At 41.7% G+C, this 17,246-nt stretch overlaps 1 protein-coding gene across 3 annotated transcripts in view; it reads right to left on the bottom strand.

Annotated features, from left to right (window-relative positions):
* Nucleotides 1-16,319, bottom strand: part of LOC105838065 (serine/threonine-protein kinase minibrain) — an 85,896-nt gene extending 69,577 nt beyond the window's left edge. The window contains exon 1 of one of the 3 annotated variants that reach the window (XM_028194341.2): nt 14,315-16,319. The gene's annotated coding sequence lies outside the window, so the exon portion shown is untranslated. The other 2 variants (XM_028194345.2, XM_028194356.2) reach the window with 2 other exon arrangements.
* Between the last annotated feature and the right edge of the window lie 927 nt (nt 16,320-17,246).

Genomic DNA, 17,246 nt, shown 5'->3' with positions numbered 1-17,246 from the left:
TATAGTGGTTCTTCTTACACGTTAATAATTTATAATTGATTGTTTGATATCATCTTTTTGTTTATTATTATTAGCATTATTTCCGCATATTTAAAGTTATATGGAATATTTAATAGCTTCATTTGTTGATTAAAAGATAATTTTAATTTACTTAATATAATTAAATAGTTACTGTTTATGTTTGTATATTTGTTTCATATTGTTGTACTCATATTATCACATTATAAAATTGCAAATTCAATTTTTACAATACGTGCAACAGATATATTTATATTTTTTAAATAAATAATTAAATAAAATATGGCGCAATAATTTATTCAAGAGTTTTTTCCTGTAATTAGATTTACGAGTACACTTGCAGTTAAAAAATCTTAGAAAATTATATGAAAAAAAGGTAACTGAATGTGTGTGTATAAATTTATGAAAAGTAAATAATGGTTTTATTTCTTTCAAAAAATTGCTTTTGCATTTAAACATCATACCTCTTTTAGAACGGAAATTCCTAATTCGAAGCTGATTCACTTTCCAATTTTACTCTCGCACATGCAAGCATCATCGGTTTATCATATAAACTGTTTACAAAAACTGTCACCATTTTTGGTTGATCAATATATAAAACCAATTTTCCTCAATAAAAACGATTTAGGAACATTACTCCCTTTATTTTCGTACTTCAATTTTAAATATCTTGATGACTAAATAAGCAATTCTTTATTTAGTTATACTATACTTATGAGTATTAAATAGAAGAGAATCGATATTTATGAAAATTTGGCACTTGGATATTTTTAAAAAAGAAATTCACGTTAAATAATTAAAAAAAAATCATAAATGAAAATCCCGACAAAGTAGATTCTTAAGACACCTCTTAGACACATGAAACATTTTCGCGAATGCGAAACTTTTATTTAGTCTGTCATAAATTTCGATCGACAGCTCGACATCGATAGACACACTGACGCGGACGATTTCGGCGATCGATTTACGGGATTAAGACGCGGCCGGTTCGAACGTGGATTTTCACCGTCGCGGCGAACATATGTTGCCTACGTAGCCGCGTACGCAGCCAGGAGCTTTTGTTCACGACGCGCCGATCGATCCGAGGGATCGTGCAACATTGTGCTCCATAGAAACAGAACGAAGCGCTCAGGGTTTGGGCCAGGTGGTCTTCGCCCTTCCCCACTTGACGCGGGCGGTGGAACCGGCGGTTGGGTAGAAACGCGAAACCCGCGCGCACGCATCAACAGCTGTTCCGCGTTATCGACGATCCGAGCAGGAAAATCTACGATTCACCGTCTCGTGCACGGCTGTACGACGACCCGTCGAGACGGGTAACGAATGTTTACGACGCGCCGATATGGCAGCGGTATATTCGATATTGTAGCAAACTCGACGCGCGCGCGCGCGCGCGCACATGATAACAAGGGAGGACCAACCTTTGACCCCCTACGGATTTCGCTAAATTTTTAATATGTTACACCATACTCCCATGCAACTCTAATACGCAGTAAAACAACTCGTGCCATTTTGTAAGTTTTCGACAAATAATTGGTTAGAACTCTCCATGTGATGTATGTACTGAGTTCCTAAAAGCGATTTGCAGATAGCAAGTAGACAAAGTAAACGGCTATCGCGTCCAAAATACTAAACGTCACGCATTCCGTTCCTGTAGCTTTTCAACTTTTTTCTTTTCCCTTCTATAGTTTTTTTTTTAATTAGGTGCTCTCAAATAAATTATTAATAAATTTGTCAGGTAAAACAATAATTAAAATTAAAATTATTTGCACGCTCCTTATCAACAACTAAAGATGATTTAGAACTTAATTAAAAAATAAAAAAATATTTTAAAATATCAATTATTTTAATCGTTGTTTTGAAAATATTACGTTTACATAAAAATGAGAATTTTATATATATTTAAAAGGTAATTATTTCTATAACTAATAAAATTAAAATAGAAATAAAATTAAAATAATTGTAATTTTATGTAACAAATAAACATTTAAAAATATATATTTTTTATTTTTCTGTTAAATAAAAATTAATACTTCCTTTTCAGTTATTGTACGACATCAAATATATGCAAAATAATTTTATGATATCGCGTAAATTTTAATGTGTGCAATGTTGTACATAAATTTGTATGAATCAACCAGAAATTTATAATCATTTAAACAAAACAATTTTTGTAATAAATTTTTTAATATAGTAATAAAAAATTTTGTTAAAATTGAAACCTCTTCTAATATTAAGACGTATATTATTTTAGAGAAAGAAAAGCATGATATGTCTGATTTCATCAAAAAAATTGTTTTTTAAATGTATTAAACATACAATATATCATTAGCAATCATTAACAAAATATCTCAAAACAATGTACTTCGCATTACTTTAATAATCAGTTTTAGAGTTAATTTTTAAGATCAATTTTTCTTTAGCAAAAATATTATGGAAAATCAGCGTTTATTAACTTTAAAATGTTTTGTATCACATATCTTTACAACTACACCTTAAATTAAAATTCTGAAATAAATCTTAAAATTAACTAAAAAGGGCAATTTTGTTACTTAAAGTTCCGTGAAGTTTACTTTGTGAAAAAGAAGATATTTTTTTGATCATTTATATTGGAAAAAAAAAAAAAAACAATCAACGCCCTGACTCGTTTAGCAAAGAAAAATATCGATTCTAGATTGTCCGAGAAATTTGTTATTAAAACGACAGCTTGACGGTCTCGGAATACTCTGTGCAAAGTGGTAAGTATCTCTTGTTTTCAACACGACGTGCTCGACAGCTCATCGGGCGGATTTGCGCGTTCAACAACTCCGCACGCGTTGCGACGCGTTGCGGGAGAAGTTGTACGGTACATCATAATTAATGGCTATTATTATCCAGACATTCTTCTCTGCGCTAATAATAACACCGTCGCCCACTTTCTACGATCTATTTCTGTCTACTTACATACGCCCCGCGAAACGCTCGCTCGCTCGCGCGCGCTCACATAAAACGGAAGTTTCGAGGCCGTCATTAACGATTTCACGCTCAATCATCAATAAAATGCACGTGAGGAGACGTTAACTCTCTCTTTCTCTTCCCCTGTAAATCTTTCTTACAGATGTAAAGTAATAGGTAATTTAATTTTGAATATAAAGTTGCATGTTTACAAATTAAAGAAAACTTTGAATCATACGATTAATTAATTTGTGATTAAATAATATTTAAATACATATAATAATAACTTATAAGTCGACAAGAAACCAGCAGATTCTATTTCAGCCTTATTTACATTTAACTATACGTTATCCTGTATAATGATGTTTTAATTATAAACTGCGCCAGCTAAAAGTTATCGAAATTTAAAAACTGCAGGCTCTTCTTACACTAAAAAAAAATAAGTGTTTGATTTTAAGATATTAAAGTGTTTGCGTTTTTTAAATATTTAAAAAAATTTTAGTTTTAAATGTATATGTATATAAACACCATTTCAAAACAAAATATTTTAAAATATTTAAAAAAACGGAGACAACAATAAAACATTTTAATATCTTAAAATTGAACACTTCTTTTTTTATGAATAAAATGTTTTTTTCTAATTAAACGACAATAAATTTTGATTATGATTATTAAAATATTGTTCCTTAAGAAAGCAGCTAAAAAAACAAGAAATAATTTGGCTTATAATAAATTACTGTTATACAGTATATATAATACTATATTTTGCTACAGTTTTAAGTTAAATAACTTTTAAACATATACATGGATTTAAATAAACTTTTGCACGAATATTTATTACAGTTTTATTAGTATATGTAAAAAATATAATTTTTACAATGCAATTTTCTAATCAAATTTGCAATTAATACAAAACGCAACCTTACGTAAGAATCAAAAGCAAAAAATAAAAATAAAAACTGTTATACCAATAAGAAAATTGTGCTCAAATTTTATACAGCTATTTAAACGTAATAATAGAACAATTTGAAACGTATTATTTCATTTCGTACTATTTTATTTGGGATATTTTTATAATATTTATAAAAATAATTTTTTAAAATCAATATTTAATACTTAAAATTTAATTGCCAAGCAATCTTTCATTGCAATTTTTGCAATTGTAAAAAACGCGATTCAAATTTAATTCATCGAATTTTTTGTTAATTTTTTCCCGTGTGTGTAAATTTCAGTGTCACGTCACAATTATTGATATAAATCTCAAGACGACTGTACATCGTTAAAGATAACGTCGTTAAAGAAGATAAATGTGTAACGTCGTCCCATTCCCAGGAAATAATTTTACTGAAATGCAGCATTTCAATTATGAAGCGTAGAGCGGCATATTGTCTGCGATAACATTGGGAATGAATATTCTAAGCTATGCAACTGTGTCACGGTTATTGCGTTCACTTCCAGGAACTTGAAGACGTCGCCTGCGCGAGATGCGAATAATGAACGGATGATTAAAAAAAAAAAAAGATTAGAAATTATGCACCACAGCAGGAACAGACCGCGTGGCTGTTTTTCACAACGACTGACAGTGGCAAAGAAATCCTTTCTATGTGTCGAATTTCTATGTATCGCTGTATAGAGAAGCATCACGAGCGAACGAGCGATCGATCGATCGATCGATCGATCAATCGAGGCACGTCGCGAACAATCGAGCTCGAGAGCTGAAAACTTCGCGACGTTGCGTAGTGCGCGCGCGTCATCTTGTTTATTTATATTTACAAGTGCGACTGTCGTCCTCGGGCCTTGTCGTTTGCCAGGCACGAGGAGACAACAGGCACTTTGTCCCTGACGTGGAAGTCGTTTGCTTCTCCCCCGCCCCATCCATTGACATTCCCGTCGCGACGTCGTCGGCGGCACCGTCTTTCCCCCTCCCCTTCCCCTTCCCCCTGAACGGCCCGTCTAAGACGTCGATATTGAAAACGCGTGACTAATGATTATTGGCCGCGGTGTGTTTAACAGCTGAAACGATACCGCTCGATCCGCCACCGCCACGTGACCTCCGTTGTCTCGTCTGACACTCTGGTACTCGCGCGGAATCGCGGAACAACGAACGCCGCGAGTACAAATGACACTTTCGTGAGAATTGGACCGAAAAACATCAGGTCGCGATCACAAAAAAAAACTTGGGGGGGGGGGAAATAGGAAGAGAAAAAACATGTCAAAAGATACTTATCACTTAAAAAAATTAATAAATTAATCTAACGCTAAACGAAAAATTTTATGCTCCGCGATTGCGCGTACCGAATTGAAAATTCATACCGATGGATGTTCTCTGCTTTTGACGTGTGTACCTTATTAAATTACCGTGCAAAACGTTGCATCGCGACAGCGTTCAATGCGAATATACCGAGAGAGAGAGACTCGCCCCAACGCAAACCTTTGTACGAATTATCGACATCGAGCAATGACAAAGTACGCTTTATGATATAAAGGCAAAAAAGTTATTTACGCAGTGTGAAACGCAGTGGATACGTCTTTGCTTTGCGCTTTTATATCGAGGCGAAATGCTTTTGTTCCCTTCCGTCCGCTGCCGGCCGTCCGCCGCACTTTTATATACACACACGTAACGCAAAAAGCGCGCGTTTAACGGCTAATTTGCCCCGTATCAACTGCAATTAACGTCGGACAATTGCACAAAGTTATTTAGCCGCTCGTTACCGATAACGCTCGATTTCAATTTCGTACGCAAAGAATTCCCCCCTCCCCCCCGCGCGCGCGCGCAACGCGCGTTTGCCCGCGATACCGACAGTATAAATCGGTATGAACAGCATAAATCGTAATATTATATTTACACACGACTGAATGACCGAGATGATGATCCTTGATTCCGCATAATACGTACATTGTTCTAGACATGTTATGTTAGTTTACTAAAGTGCGTTGCACTTTTCTTTCGAAGAACGGAAAAAAAACAAAATGATGAAAAGAGAGAAACGAAAGGAAAGAGCGAAAATACAACTTGCGTTCATCGCGGCGAATAAAGAGAGGGTAGGCTGCACGCATCGCATACGCGTAAACGCAATGTATGCAATTTCGTACGCAATGTATGAACACGGGTAGGCAGCGGCGATTATTACACGGCTGGGCTCATCTTAACTTTCACGTTAACTTTTAATAATCGCGTTTCTAACTCCTTACGTAATCGATATCGCAGCAATACGCGAAGGTTTAAAAAATCTATTGCGTCTCGATTGTTTTTCTCGTAGTATACATACAATTCAATTATATTCACTTCTCATCTCCTAGTTTCTTACAGCCAACAATAATACTTAATCTTTTTAATTTATCGAGTAAGTACGAATTTAAATTCGAGATGTGTTAATTCAAATTTAAATTACAATCAATGTAATCCTGTCGTACAACGTACATTGATACTTTTGGATGAGAAATGAGAAGAAAATCGTGCTAATTTAATGCCTACAATTATATATGTTTACCTAGTTAATTATTAGTTAATCCTTTTTTTGCGTAAATGATCACATGAGGTAATTTGTACACTCGGTTTGAAGTCATTGTTATAAACTATATGTATTGTAAATTTTTAGTTGTTCTATAATTTATTAGTATCTAGACATGTCGATTTAATTAATATTTTCTAAAAAGGAGAAAAAATTCAAAAAATAAATTTTAAAAAATATAAAACAAACAAAAGAAACATATTAAGCAACTTATAATAGTATTTGTACAAATAAAGTAATTAATAAATAAATTACTACCATACATAATAATTTCTGGTATAAAATTTCCTCCGTGTAAAAATAAAAAACTATATTAAGTATTTTTTAATGAAAAATAAAAAGAAACACTTATAGAAACATGATACAAACTTTCTGTATTGTATAAATATAAAGATTAATACTTTTCAATCTTATTTAAACTTATATTATTATTTTTTAATCAATTTTGTAATGTAATCGACCATCACTTTCCCAATTAATTTCAAGAAGTTGATGCTATGATAATATGTCAATCATGACTTGTTTCTCTCGTATGACCTGAAAATCCTCGAATAAAAAGTGGAATTTTGAATCAGCAAAAACACTTTGCTGTAAGATTTGTTTTTCTGATGCAAGAGTGTAACAAAAAAACTTCAGATGACTGTTTTCAGATTAAAATTCAAATAAAAATAAAGAATTATTAATCTTTAGAAGAGTATCACATCACATATGTCGCATCAACAAACCTGGAAACGTAAATGAGAAATGTAGTTTGCACATACGTATAAATTTTACGTAAAAAAAAAAAAAAAAAAAAATCAAAATAGAAAAACATCAGTCCTTTAAACCTTAATACAACACCCCCCTTCCCTTCGTGACTGTCGCGCCCTTTAAGGGCGCGAGTGGTCCCGTAATGGCGCCGCTAAGAGAGACGACGCCAAGTACCGTCGCGAAACGTGTCGCCTATTATTAGACGCGTCGTTTCCGCGTACGGGCACGCAGACAGGCCCGCGTCATGCACACGCGGTGACGCGGGAAAGAGAATGCGCGGGCGGACGCGCGACGACCACACGCTGCTCAAGGAAAGAGAGTCATTTATATCGCTTCGGCCCGAACCACCACCCAGCCGGCGACTTTTCGCTTGACGCTTCCGCACGTGAGCGGAAGCGAAAAGAGAGGCACCGTCCAAAATTAAGCGGTGCCTTCGACAGAAGCGGCGCCGCTCGCACGAGCGACGCTCGAACCTGTTTCTCTACTCTTTTCGAAGACAATGAACCATCCCCAATGAAACGGAAAGCATTTTTGTAATTGTTGCCGAGCACAAAAGGGACAGCTCGATCGTATTTTACTAAGGCCTTTTTTAATATTTAGAAAAGATTAAATGCGGAGAGATATTTCCGATCCGAGGAGCTCGCGCGTAACGACGACGACGACGACGACGACGACGCCAAAAGTCGTCGGCACGCAATGTTTATCGCGGTTGCACATTTCGGTTCGCACGTCATTCATTTCCCGTTTTCGAGCGCGCGCGAGCACACACACAGGAACCAACGTAACCTGATTTCGTGCAAACGTAATTACGCCGGACGGATGCGCCCCGGGCACGGAGGGGAGGAGGCGGCTTTCACGCAAAACACATACGCGCGTAATCGAAACCCCTCGTACGTAACGAAAACCGGTCCCTTTCTTCGCGCGATTTTGTTATTCCTCGCGATTCGGGCCGAGCTGAGTATCATCCGATTGCGCGGAATCGCGACAGCCGACTGTTCCGCGCGATTTCGCGATTCTCTCGGCGAACAAAAAGAAAAACCGCTTTATTTCCCCGACGATCGCGCGCGATACGTCGCGCCATCGTCGTGATTTCGCCGAAGGCGGAAATCGAGCGGCGCGTGCAGGCACGCATTGGAATTTTAAATGGCACGTCGCGTTTACCTCGCGTGTATGAAATTTAATTGCGACGACCGTCACAGCCGGGCTGGCTCGCTAAAAACAGATGTAAATGTACGAATCCGCCGTGGACGTCCCGCTTATTGCACGCAGCACGGAACAAAAATTACAGCCCGTACACCCGTAGCGGGCTGTCCATTAACGTCAATGAAGATCGCGATTGCGCGCGCGCGCGCGTGGGATGTTAATATCCTTTTGCATGCAGGTATTATGATGCTTTCCCGACCGACCGGCCTCGGGGCTCGCGCATAAACGCGCGGGGAGAGTCTATTAAAAGGATCGTTATCAGATGTACTTTCCTTCTCTTAATCGGGCGCGGATGTCGGCGGCGAAAGGTCAAACAATTGCCTCGGAGACCCCCACACGCGGGGAACGCGGACCTGTCGGTCTGACCTTTCGGTCAGAATTTTACGAGAATACCCCTCATAAGCGCGCGCTTGAAGGGTAACGGGACAAAAAACGAAACGCGACCTTAGCCCTGTCGAGCTGTGCGGGTGAAAGGGTTTTTTTTTCTCATCCTAAGTGTGGGTTTCAGGAGGCTCGTATTAATCCGACTGCGAGCCTCTGCTCAAGGCGGAAGTGTCGGGGAAAAAAGTGACGCGAAAGGAAAGGCTCGCCTTTCCGTATCGACTGCAAAATTGGAGGACAAATCGATATAAAGGGAAAAATAGCCGCGGAGATGTATTTTAAGAATAAAATATGTCAAACTGTATGAAAACGTTAAAGCTATTCATCGCGTCATACTTTCCTCTTTATATAGTCTTAAAAAAAAAAATCCCTTTTTTTTCGCGTCAAGTCAACGTGTTACTTCTGCGATACGTGCAATGTTTTTTAGATAAATATGATTTTGTCATGGAAATTCTTAGACGTATATCTGGTTATTCGATAAAATATTATCCAAACGGACAATATTTTATGAACAGATCCCCTTTCATTTGGAGTGAATCTTTTCTAAGTGAAAATTCAAAGCACGGTTAAGAATTGAGAGTTTGAGATGCAATTAAATAATAATATATTCATATAGTCAATAATATTTATACTCATTCAAATCTACCAATCTAATTTCAACAATTTGTTTCATTGACAAAGTCAACAGTAATAATTTGAAAGGCACCAGTAATGATTTGCAATAAATGAGATTATTTTTCAAGACGACACAACTGGCAAATTTTATCGAAACAATAACAGTTACGATGTTTCGGTCCCTGCTTTGGGCCCTTTTCAAGTAATGTACATTGTACAATCACATATGAATTTGTGACTCGTGTCAGCGAATCATGATTATAACCGTAAATTGTATAACAGAAAAAAATACAGTATAAAAAAAATATATATATATATAATTTCATTGAGATAATATTTCTTCAGTGATACTTATAGTAATTATTTTATAGTACAACTTACTATATTAAAATCTCCATTTTGGTTATGGCAAATCACAAATTACATAGACCAATATTATGATTATGAGAACTTAAATATAATTTAAACAAACTACAATTTATATTGTTCAATAATTATAAAAATATGATTATAGTTACTGCAACTGTTATTTCTTTTGGCATCTTAATTATCATAATCAAAATACAATCTTAATCTGTACAATTTTATGCAACGCTTATATAATTCAATCATTCCTAAAGATTTTCAAAGCGCGCAAGCAATACCGATATTCGCGTTCCCGATTTATCAGCGCAGGCACTTCTTTCGCTGCGCAAATCAAGGCGCGTTCGTGCCTGATAAGCCTGAAAAGTCCGAAAGGGGTGATCCGTCGAATTAACGCGCCGCGAATACGCGCCTGATAAATGTTGCAGCCGTAACTGACCTACCGCTCGGGCACTTCGCTCGGCGGGGTTCACCGCGGCAGGTCTACGAGACACTGTCGAAAAATGTGTAATCCGGAGGTTCCGTGGAATTTCACGAGCGGATATCTCTCACCAGCGATGAATCAGTCACGGTACATACCGCGAAGATAAGAAAAGACCGCTGATTAAGCAGGCGTCGTGGCGGCGGAGGGGAAAAAAAAAGAATTCGCTCGACCGGCCTTTAAGTCAGCATGAATTCCAGCGCGTGTTAAGCAAGTCTTTCTTCTTATTCTTTCCTTTACACGCGCGTTTCTCTAACGTAAGCTCCGCATTTATTGCGTTATAACAGAGTCCTATTGGACAGGCTTCTAGATTAAGATTTACATAAACATAATTACGCAAATATAATTACGCAAATGTAAGAAGCAATTCACGGTTCATTAGAAGCGGCTGAATATAACGTGAAATAGTAAAATGCTAATGGAGCGCGAAGTTTCCTTTTTACATCGACCACTTATCTCCACGCGAGGGCATATCTATCGTGCAAAGGCAAATTGATCGATCAAAATTCGTTTCGAGATTTACACTTTACATTTTTTTTCCACCGCTGTCATTGTGCGTATAGCAAGTTTAGCAGAAACAAAAGCAAGAACGCACTCACGTCGTCCACGTGACAAGAAAAAGAAAAACGCAATTCGCCCTCAAAGGCTGATTAGTTTATGGCCGAAATCAAAGGCAGTGGTCGGTCGTTCAAAGAAACGGGAAGACACGTAAGTATGCGTGATACGAGAAATCACGTTGATCAATACGGAGTGGAGCGCGGAGAGTGCCGCATTCCTGTTTTAATGTACACGGGTGCAATACGCGCGATGACTCGACACGTTTCAGAGAACAGCATTGTTAGCGTCGACGCGTCGAAAGTCATACCAAATCAATAAAGTGAAAATCCTGACGACGAGTCCGACCGAGAAGCTCGGCAGCGTCTTCTCTCGTTGGACGGCAAACAGCTTCTCCCCCTCTCGTCCCCTCGAGGGAGGATCCGTGTATAAATCGTGGCACAACACAATGTAATTTACAGTAAAAAAAAAAGAGGGGGAGAACATTCACCTGCACCAAGGTAATCGCGACCTGTCCGCGACTCGGCTCGGAATGAGTTATTGATTCGAGGCACGTAATTTAATATCAAACTGATAATAACGTCGTCGCGCGTCAAAATTAGGGTCTCATTTCGGAAGGCCTTGCACGTACACGTGGCCGGGGCGAGGATCGATGCTTGAAAACACAATTGGCGGAACTACGATACAGAGGCAGCCAATGCACTTGCGCATTTTTACGTAACACAATGTAAATAAGGTGGCGATTGAATCGGCAATGGGGGATTATTTTACACAGTAAGATACATCTCTTGTATTAATGTTAAAATTAGTCCTTGTATTATTTGAATATTTTGCCTTAAATTATTAATATTCAATGCTTAGTGTTGAATACACAGTCTATAGATAAATGAACAAATAACAAAACTAATGTAAAAAATAAAAAGTTGAATATTGGATTGATTATGCAGTAATACAAGAAATAATGTAGTTGTTTTAAAACACATAAATTCTAAGATGAAATGTATTATAAATATTAACATAAATGTTCGTTTAAGTAAAAAAAAGGGTACTTTAATTCACCGGATCTACCGTTTCTTCAACTTTATAAAACTTCGTCAAATTTAACAGCAAAATGATATTTATAAAAATCACCTGATTATAATCATATATACATAATATATGTATACATATGTGTATATGTAAAGTTACGAATGGAAAACCCCCAAGACAGATAAGATACTCTGTTGCACATATCTTCCGAGAATTAATTCGTATCAGTTTGCAGAGGAAAACTGTTCGTTCAATCGTGGAGATATCGACGTTCCGTCGCGCTCTATCCGGCGTTTCTTGGCGTCGCTTAGCTGCTTTTTCGGACAACGCGCGCAATAACGTGATTGCGTGATAATGCGAAATGCAGTGGCGCGAAGACCTTACGCGATATCTTTCTTATACGGTGTTGCCACCTGTAGGATTTTTGCAATAATAGTTTTGGCAATGTTAACGGATTCAGGCAGAGTCAGGCGACAGAATATCGCGTTCTGTGCACGTTTGAAAGAATTTTGCGTATAAAAACTTGCATGTATCAGTAACACACGTTTATTTTAAATTTATACACGCAGAGAAAGAATTAGCTAACAAAGTTCAAATGTAGACTTTAAGATATTCAGATAGTTGCCACTTTCTTAGCTATACGTATTAAAGCACGTTTTTAATTTTAGGTGTAACATATTATAATTATCTAGCATCAAATGTATTTTATTTGTAATAATCAACTTTTAGCAATGACAAAAAATCAGACTAGCTACTGACACTTAGCTGATATTTCTAAGTCATTTCTCTCTGTGCAAATGCGTCGCACTTCAGAATAGAATCATATATCTAATTTTTATAATGGTGCATGTTGTGTAGATCTCGATAAAATATGTATTTTGTCTTTTCAAATATATTTCCCGTACACATAATATATAACATTAAAAATAAAATTTTATAAATGTCGATACAAATTATAAATTGTCTAAAATAAATACAAAATTTGAAAAAAGAAAAAATTCAAAAAGAGATCGAAATTATTATCAAACTGCACTTGAATATTATTTATCAATCACAGTTTCCATTCATAATATTCCTTTTTTATACTTTCTATAAAAACATTATCCTTTGAATTTTAAAATAATAAAACATTATTTCATATTTCAAAAAATAATATTTAAAAAATGGAGTTTTTTTCATGCGTTTAGACTCTTTCTAGAGAAAGCAGCGATATGAAAACATCGATAATCTCGTGTGCACACGATATATAAGTTTTAATAATGACTCACGATATATATTAATCAATGATTTCACATATTTCTATGAATTACTTACAACTTTAGAAAAATATCGTCTCTCTCCTTTTTCGATGATACAAGCTTAAAATTTTTTTTTTACCACCGTTTTTTCTCATCATTAAAAAGCATTTCTAAAATATTTGATTAAATTATTTTTTGAAGCGGATATCTCATAATTTTGTTAACGGTTAAATAATCAGTTTTTTATTATACTATTACACTTCTGTAATAATTGGACGAAATGCCATTGTATGTTTCAATATATTATAGAATAAAAAAAAATGTTTCTATTACAAGCCGAAAGATATCGGTTTGCTGTCAAAGATAAATATTTTTCATATTTCCAATATGTTATTCATATTCACACAATTCGCTGTTACTTTCTTCTTTTACATTAATCACGATCGCATATATCGACAAATCGGTAATTTACGAGGCAGAGAAATAAATTCCGAATTTACCGATTATAAACAATCGACAGACGGTCCGATTGCACCGACATTGACTGACGTTACAATTCTGACGAACTCATTTTTCCCCTTCTCGACGAGAGAAAAAAAAAGCGGTACGACGTACCGATGCGACCGGTCGCATTGCACTATCGGTGCGGTCTGGCGTGCACCGCATCTCGTTCGCAGGCTGCCTTCGTCGCGTAGAGCACCGTGAATCAAGGAGACGCGCGGGGGGGAAAAAGAGCGCGCGGGACTCGGCGGGGTTGCCGCTCGCGGCGCCGCTTAAACAGCTGTTTAAGCGGGACGCTGGAAGGAGCGGCACCTACGAGACAGCGAAACGAGAGAAAGAGAAAGAGAGAAAGAGAGAAGAAGAAGAAGAAGAGAGAGCGTCAAGCGGCGCAGTTAGCTCGCGTACGGGAGCTTTGAGGTTAGGGACGATTCCGAGGGGACGCGACGGAAGAGAACGGACTCCCGATGCCGTAGCTCGCCGTTCCACCTCGTGCATCTCGTCGGGCGGCACACGCGTACGTTTACGCAAACGCGTAAACGACGCGACGTCACGACGATCGCGAATGACATACAACACACGCGCCGCTGCCTTCCGACCGTTCGATCGACTCCGATTCTCAGCGCGTCTCTTTCGCGAGCGCGCCTAACCTCAAAAGAGACTCCGCGCGCGCGCGTGGAGCAATTCGCGCGCGAATCGGAGCAAACGAAAGGAAAAGAGAATACACGCGTGGTACATACCTTCGACGCTTCGATCCTTCTTCCGCGGGCTGGAACGTGTCCCCCTTTGTCCGTCACGCTCGTGCGACTTCCTCTCCTGACGATCAGCTTGGTCGAAAAAACAAGCCGGCGACCGATGCCGTGAACGACAGGCGAGGGGAACAGGTAGCTGCAGGAAGGGGAGGGGGAGTGGACGCAGGACGCGCGCACGCACACACGCACACACACACGCGAACACGCGCGCGCGCGCGCGCACACACGCGCAGGGATGTGCGGCACAGGCAGGTAGATCCGGTCGAGGAAGAAAAACTCGGCACACACGCGAGAAAGAAGAAGCTCGCGCGCACTATCGGACACCCGTCGGACAACGACACGGATGTTGGTACGTGCGCGCACACACACACGTATATGTAGACTTTTGTCGTATGGCGTAAATATAACAATATACGCGCGGCAAAACACCACACACCACGTTGTTACGTACGTTTCACCACTGGTTTCTTCAGACAACAGTCGCGCACTTCACCGACGGGTCGCGTAGGTGAGAGGAAGAGGGGGGAGGGGGGATAGGAACGTATGACGGTGCAGAAATCCAGCGACGTGATGCCCCGTGTGACAGCGGTGGCGTGTCGGAGGAAGAGAGAAGCGAGGCGGGGGAGGGAGATGAGAGAGAGAGAGATGAGAAAAGTGGAATACGCGACGCGGGCGGGACTTGACTTTCTCTGTCCCGGCGCGCGAAAACCGCGCGCGAGCACTCGGCGGAAAAACGGAGACGCCGAGCGCCGCTCTTATCGTCGTCGAGCTGTCACCGCGACGCGCGGCATAACGGCGACGCACGCACGCACACCCCCGTGTGTATGTGTGTGTATCCTCGCTCGTCGCCGCCTTTCCTTTCGCCGATCGCAATCGGGTCGCGGCCGTGAAACACTGTGGTATCCGCCGGCGCGTCTTTCTCTCCCTCCCTCTTTATCTTCTTCCTCTCGCGCGAGGAAGCGGATTCGCGGTGCGACGATCGGCGTCACGCGGTTGGGCGTATGCGGCGATGCGATAGCAGCGTTGCTAAAATGACGTGGTGCTGCAAGCTGCTGGTTGACGATTGGCGATGACGATGATGACGACGATGGTAATTGATCGATGATCGGCCGACGTGACTCACACGTGGTCTCTCCGCTCGACCTGCCAAAGTTGCCGAAACGCGCCGAAGGAGCTTCCCCGTTCGACGTTTCCTTCCTCTTCCCGCCACCTCCTGGTCGGTCGAAACCCCGAAAACGAGGGCGAAGCGACGATATTATTCCCGGAAACGGAGTCCCGGTCGTTCGTTCTCCCGTCGTGGTATCCCAAAGTATCCTCTTCGACGGCGGAGCGTGCGCGTGTCGGTCGCGGCGCGGCCGGTCCTTTCAGGTTATGGTCATCGGCGTCACCGCGTGACGCCGCACGGCCCCACGAACTACTGACTGACTTACCGCTGGCTGGCCGTCGTTCGCCGACTCCCTCGCGGCGACGACGACTATCACGTGGTATTCTCTCTCGCTCGCGTGCGCGCGCGGGGCAAGGAGCGCGACGATTTCTTTCCTCTCCTTTCGCGAACGAGGGGGGTTCCCCGGGATCCCCGGGAGGCCGCGGGTCCGACGACGGGCGCCTTAGGGACGCGCCCCGTCCTCGCGCTCGTCGCGACGATCACGAGGCGCCCGTCGATGTTCCGTCGACGCCGGCGCTGCTGCTGCTGCTGCTGCCGCCGCCACCGCCGCCGCCAGACGGACGGTTGTGGAGGAGAAGGAGGATGAGGAGGGGGTGGTGGAGAAAGCGCGGTGTGGACGTACTACCGGCTGACACCCCCGCGACAGCGCTGCAATGAACTCGCCCGGCACGAAGGGTCAAAAGCACCGCGGCAAAATAATAACAGAACGCAGCCGCCGACGCCGCTGTCGCCAACGACAGCGCGTAAGCTTCGGAGCGGTCGTTGTTGCCGCCGCCGATGCTGCCGTTGTTTCCCCGTTGCTGTCACACGCGCGCGATGACCTTCTTCCACTATCTACTTCCTCGTCGCCACCCGATGAGACCAACAGCCGTGGCCGGCGGCCCCGACGTGCCGGGAGAACGCCGCGATCGGCGGGACAGCGCGATGACAGTAACGACGTCGTCGTCGTCGTTGTTGTTGTCGTAGCCAAGTGACACCGCGACAGCTGCCGTTGCTGCCGATACCGCTGGTGGTTTTATTGTTGTCGTCGCCGGGCCTCGTCACGGAATTTTTGTATGCGTTGTTTTTATTTTTGTCGTCGTCGTCGTCGTCGCCACCGCCACCGTCGTCGCCGCCGTTGTCACTGCTCAAGAGAACTCTCGTTCCCGCTCCGACGTTGTTGATATCGTTGTTTTTGTTGTTGCTGCTACTGTTGATGATAGCGATGTTGGGGATGATGGTGGTGGTAGTGGTGGTGGTGGTGGTGGTGGTGGTGGTGGTGGTGGTAGTGTTTGTTCGCGGCCGCGGGTTTTGGCGGGTTTCCACGGGCGACGAGCGCGCACACCACTGGCACACACCGCGGCCGCCGTGCATTCACCTCGTCCTCGCAGCACGCGCCGCCGCCGCCGCTGCTGCCGTCGTCGTCGCTGCCACCGCCGACACGCACCGACGAGCGCTCCTCCTCGCCAGCTCGCGTCCTCGCGGCCGTGACTGGCTCCCGCGGACTCTCTCCCGGGCGCGAACGCCTCGTAGAACCTTCACCGAATTGAGATCGCCACCGCCGCCGCTACTGTTGCTACTGTTGCTGTTGTTGCTGCTGCTGCTACCGTTGCTGCGGCTGCTGCTCCCGTGCCGCCACGCCACACCGAGACGAGGTTGTCCGATGCACCACTGACTCGCGGACGCGGCGCACGTACGGGCACCGTCGATCGCGACGACGTCGAGCGGGCGCCCGAGCTCGCGGCTAGGGGCACGACGGGTAACGCGCGACGTTCC

The sequence above is a fragment of the Monomorium pharaonis genome, chromosome 3 (genome assembly GCF_013373865.1).
Source record: "Monomorium pharaonis isolate MP-MQ-018 chromosome 3, ASM1337386v2, whole genome shotgun sequence".
Lineage (NCBI taxonomy): Eukaryota > Metazoa > Arthropoda > Insecta > Hymenoptera > Formicidae > Monomorium > Monomorium pharaonis.
Note: the sequence above shows the minus strand (reverse complement) of the source record. Positions and strands in the feature narration are given on the sequence as shown.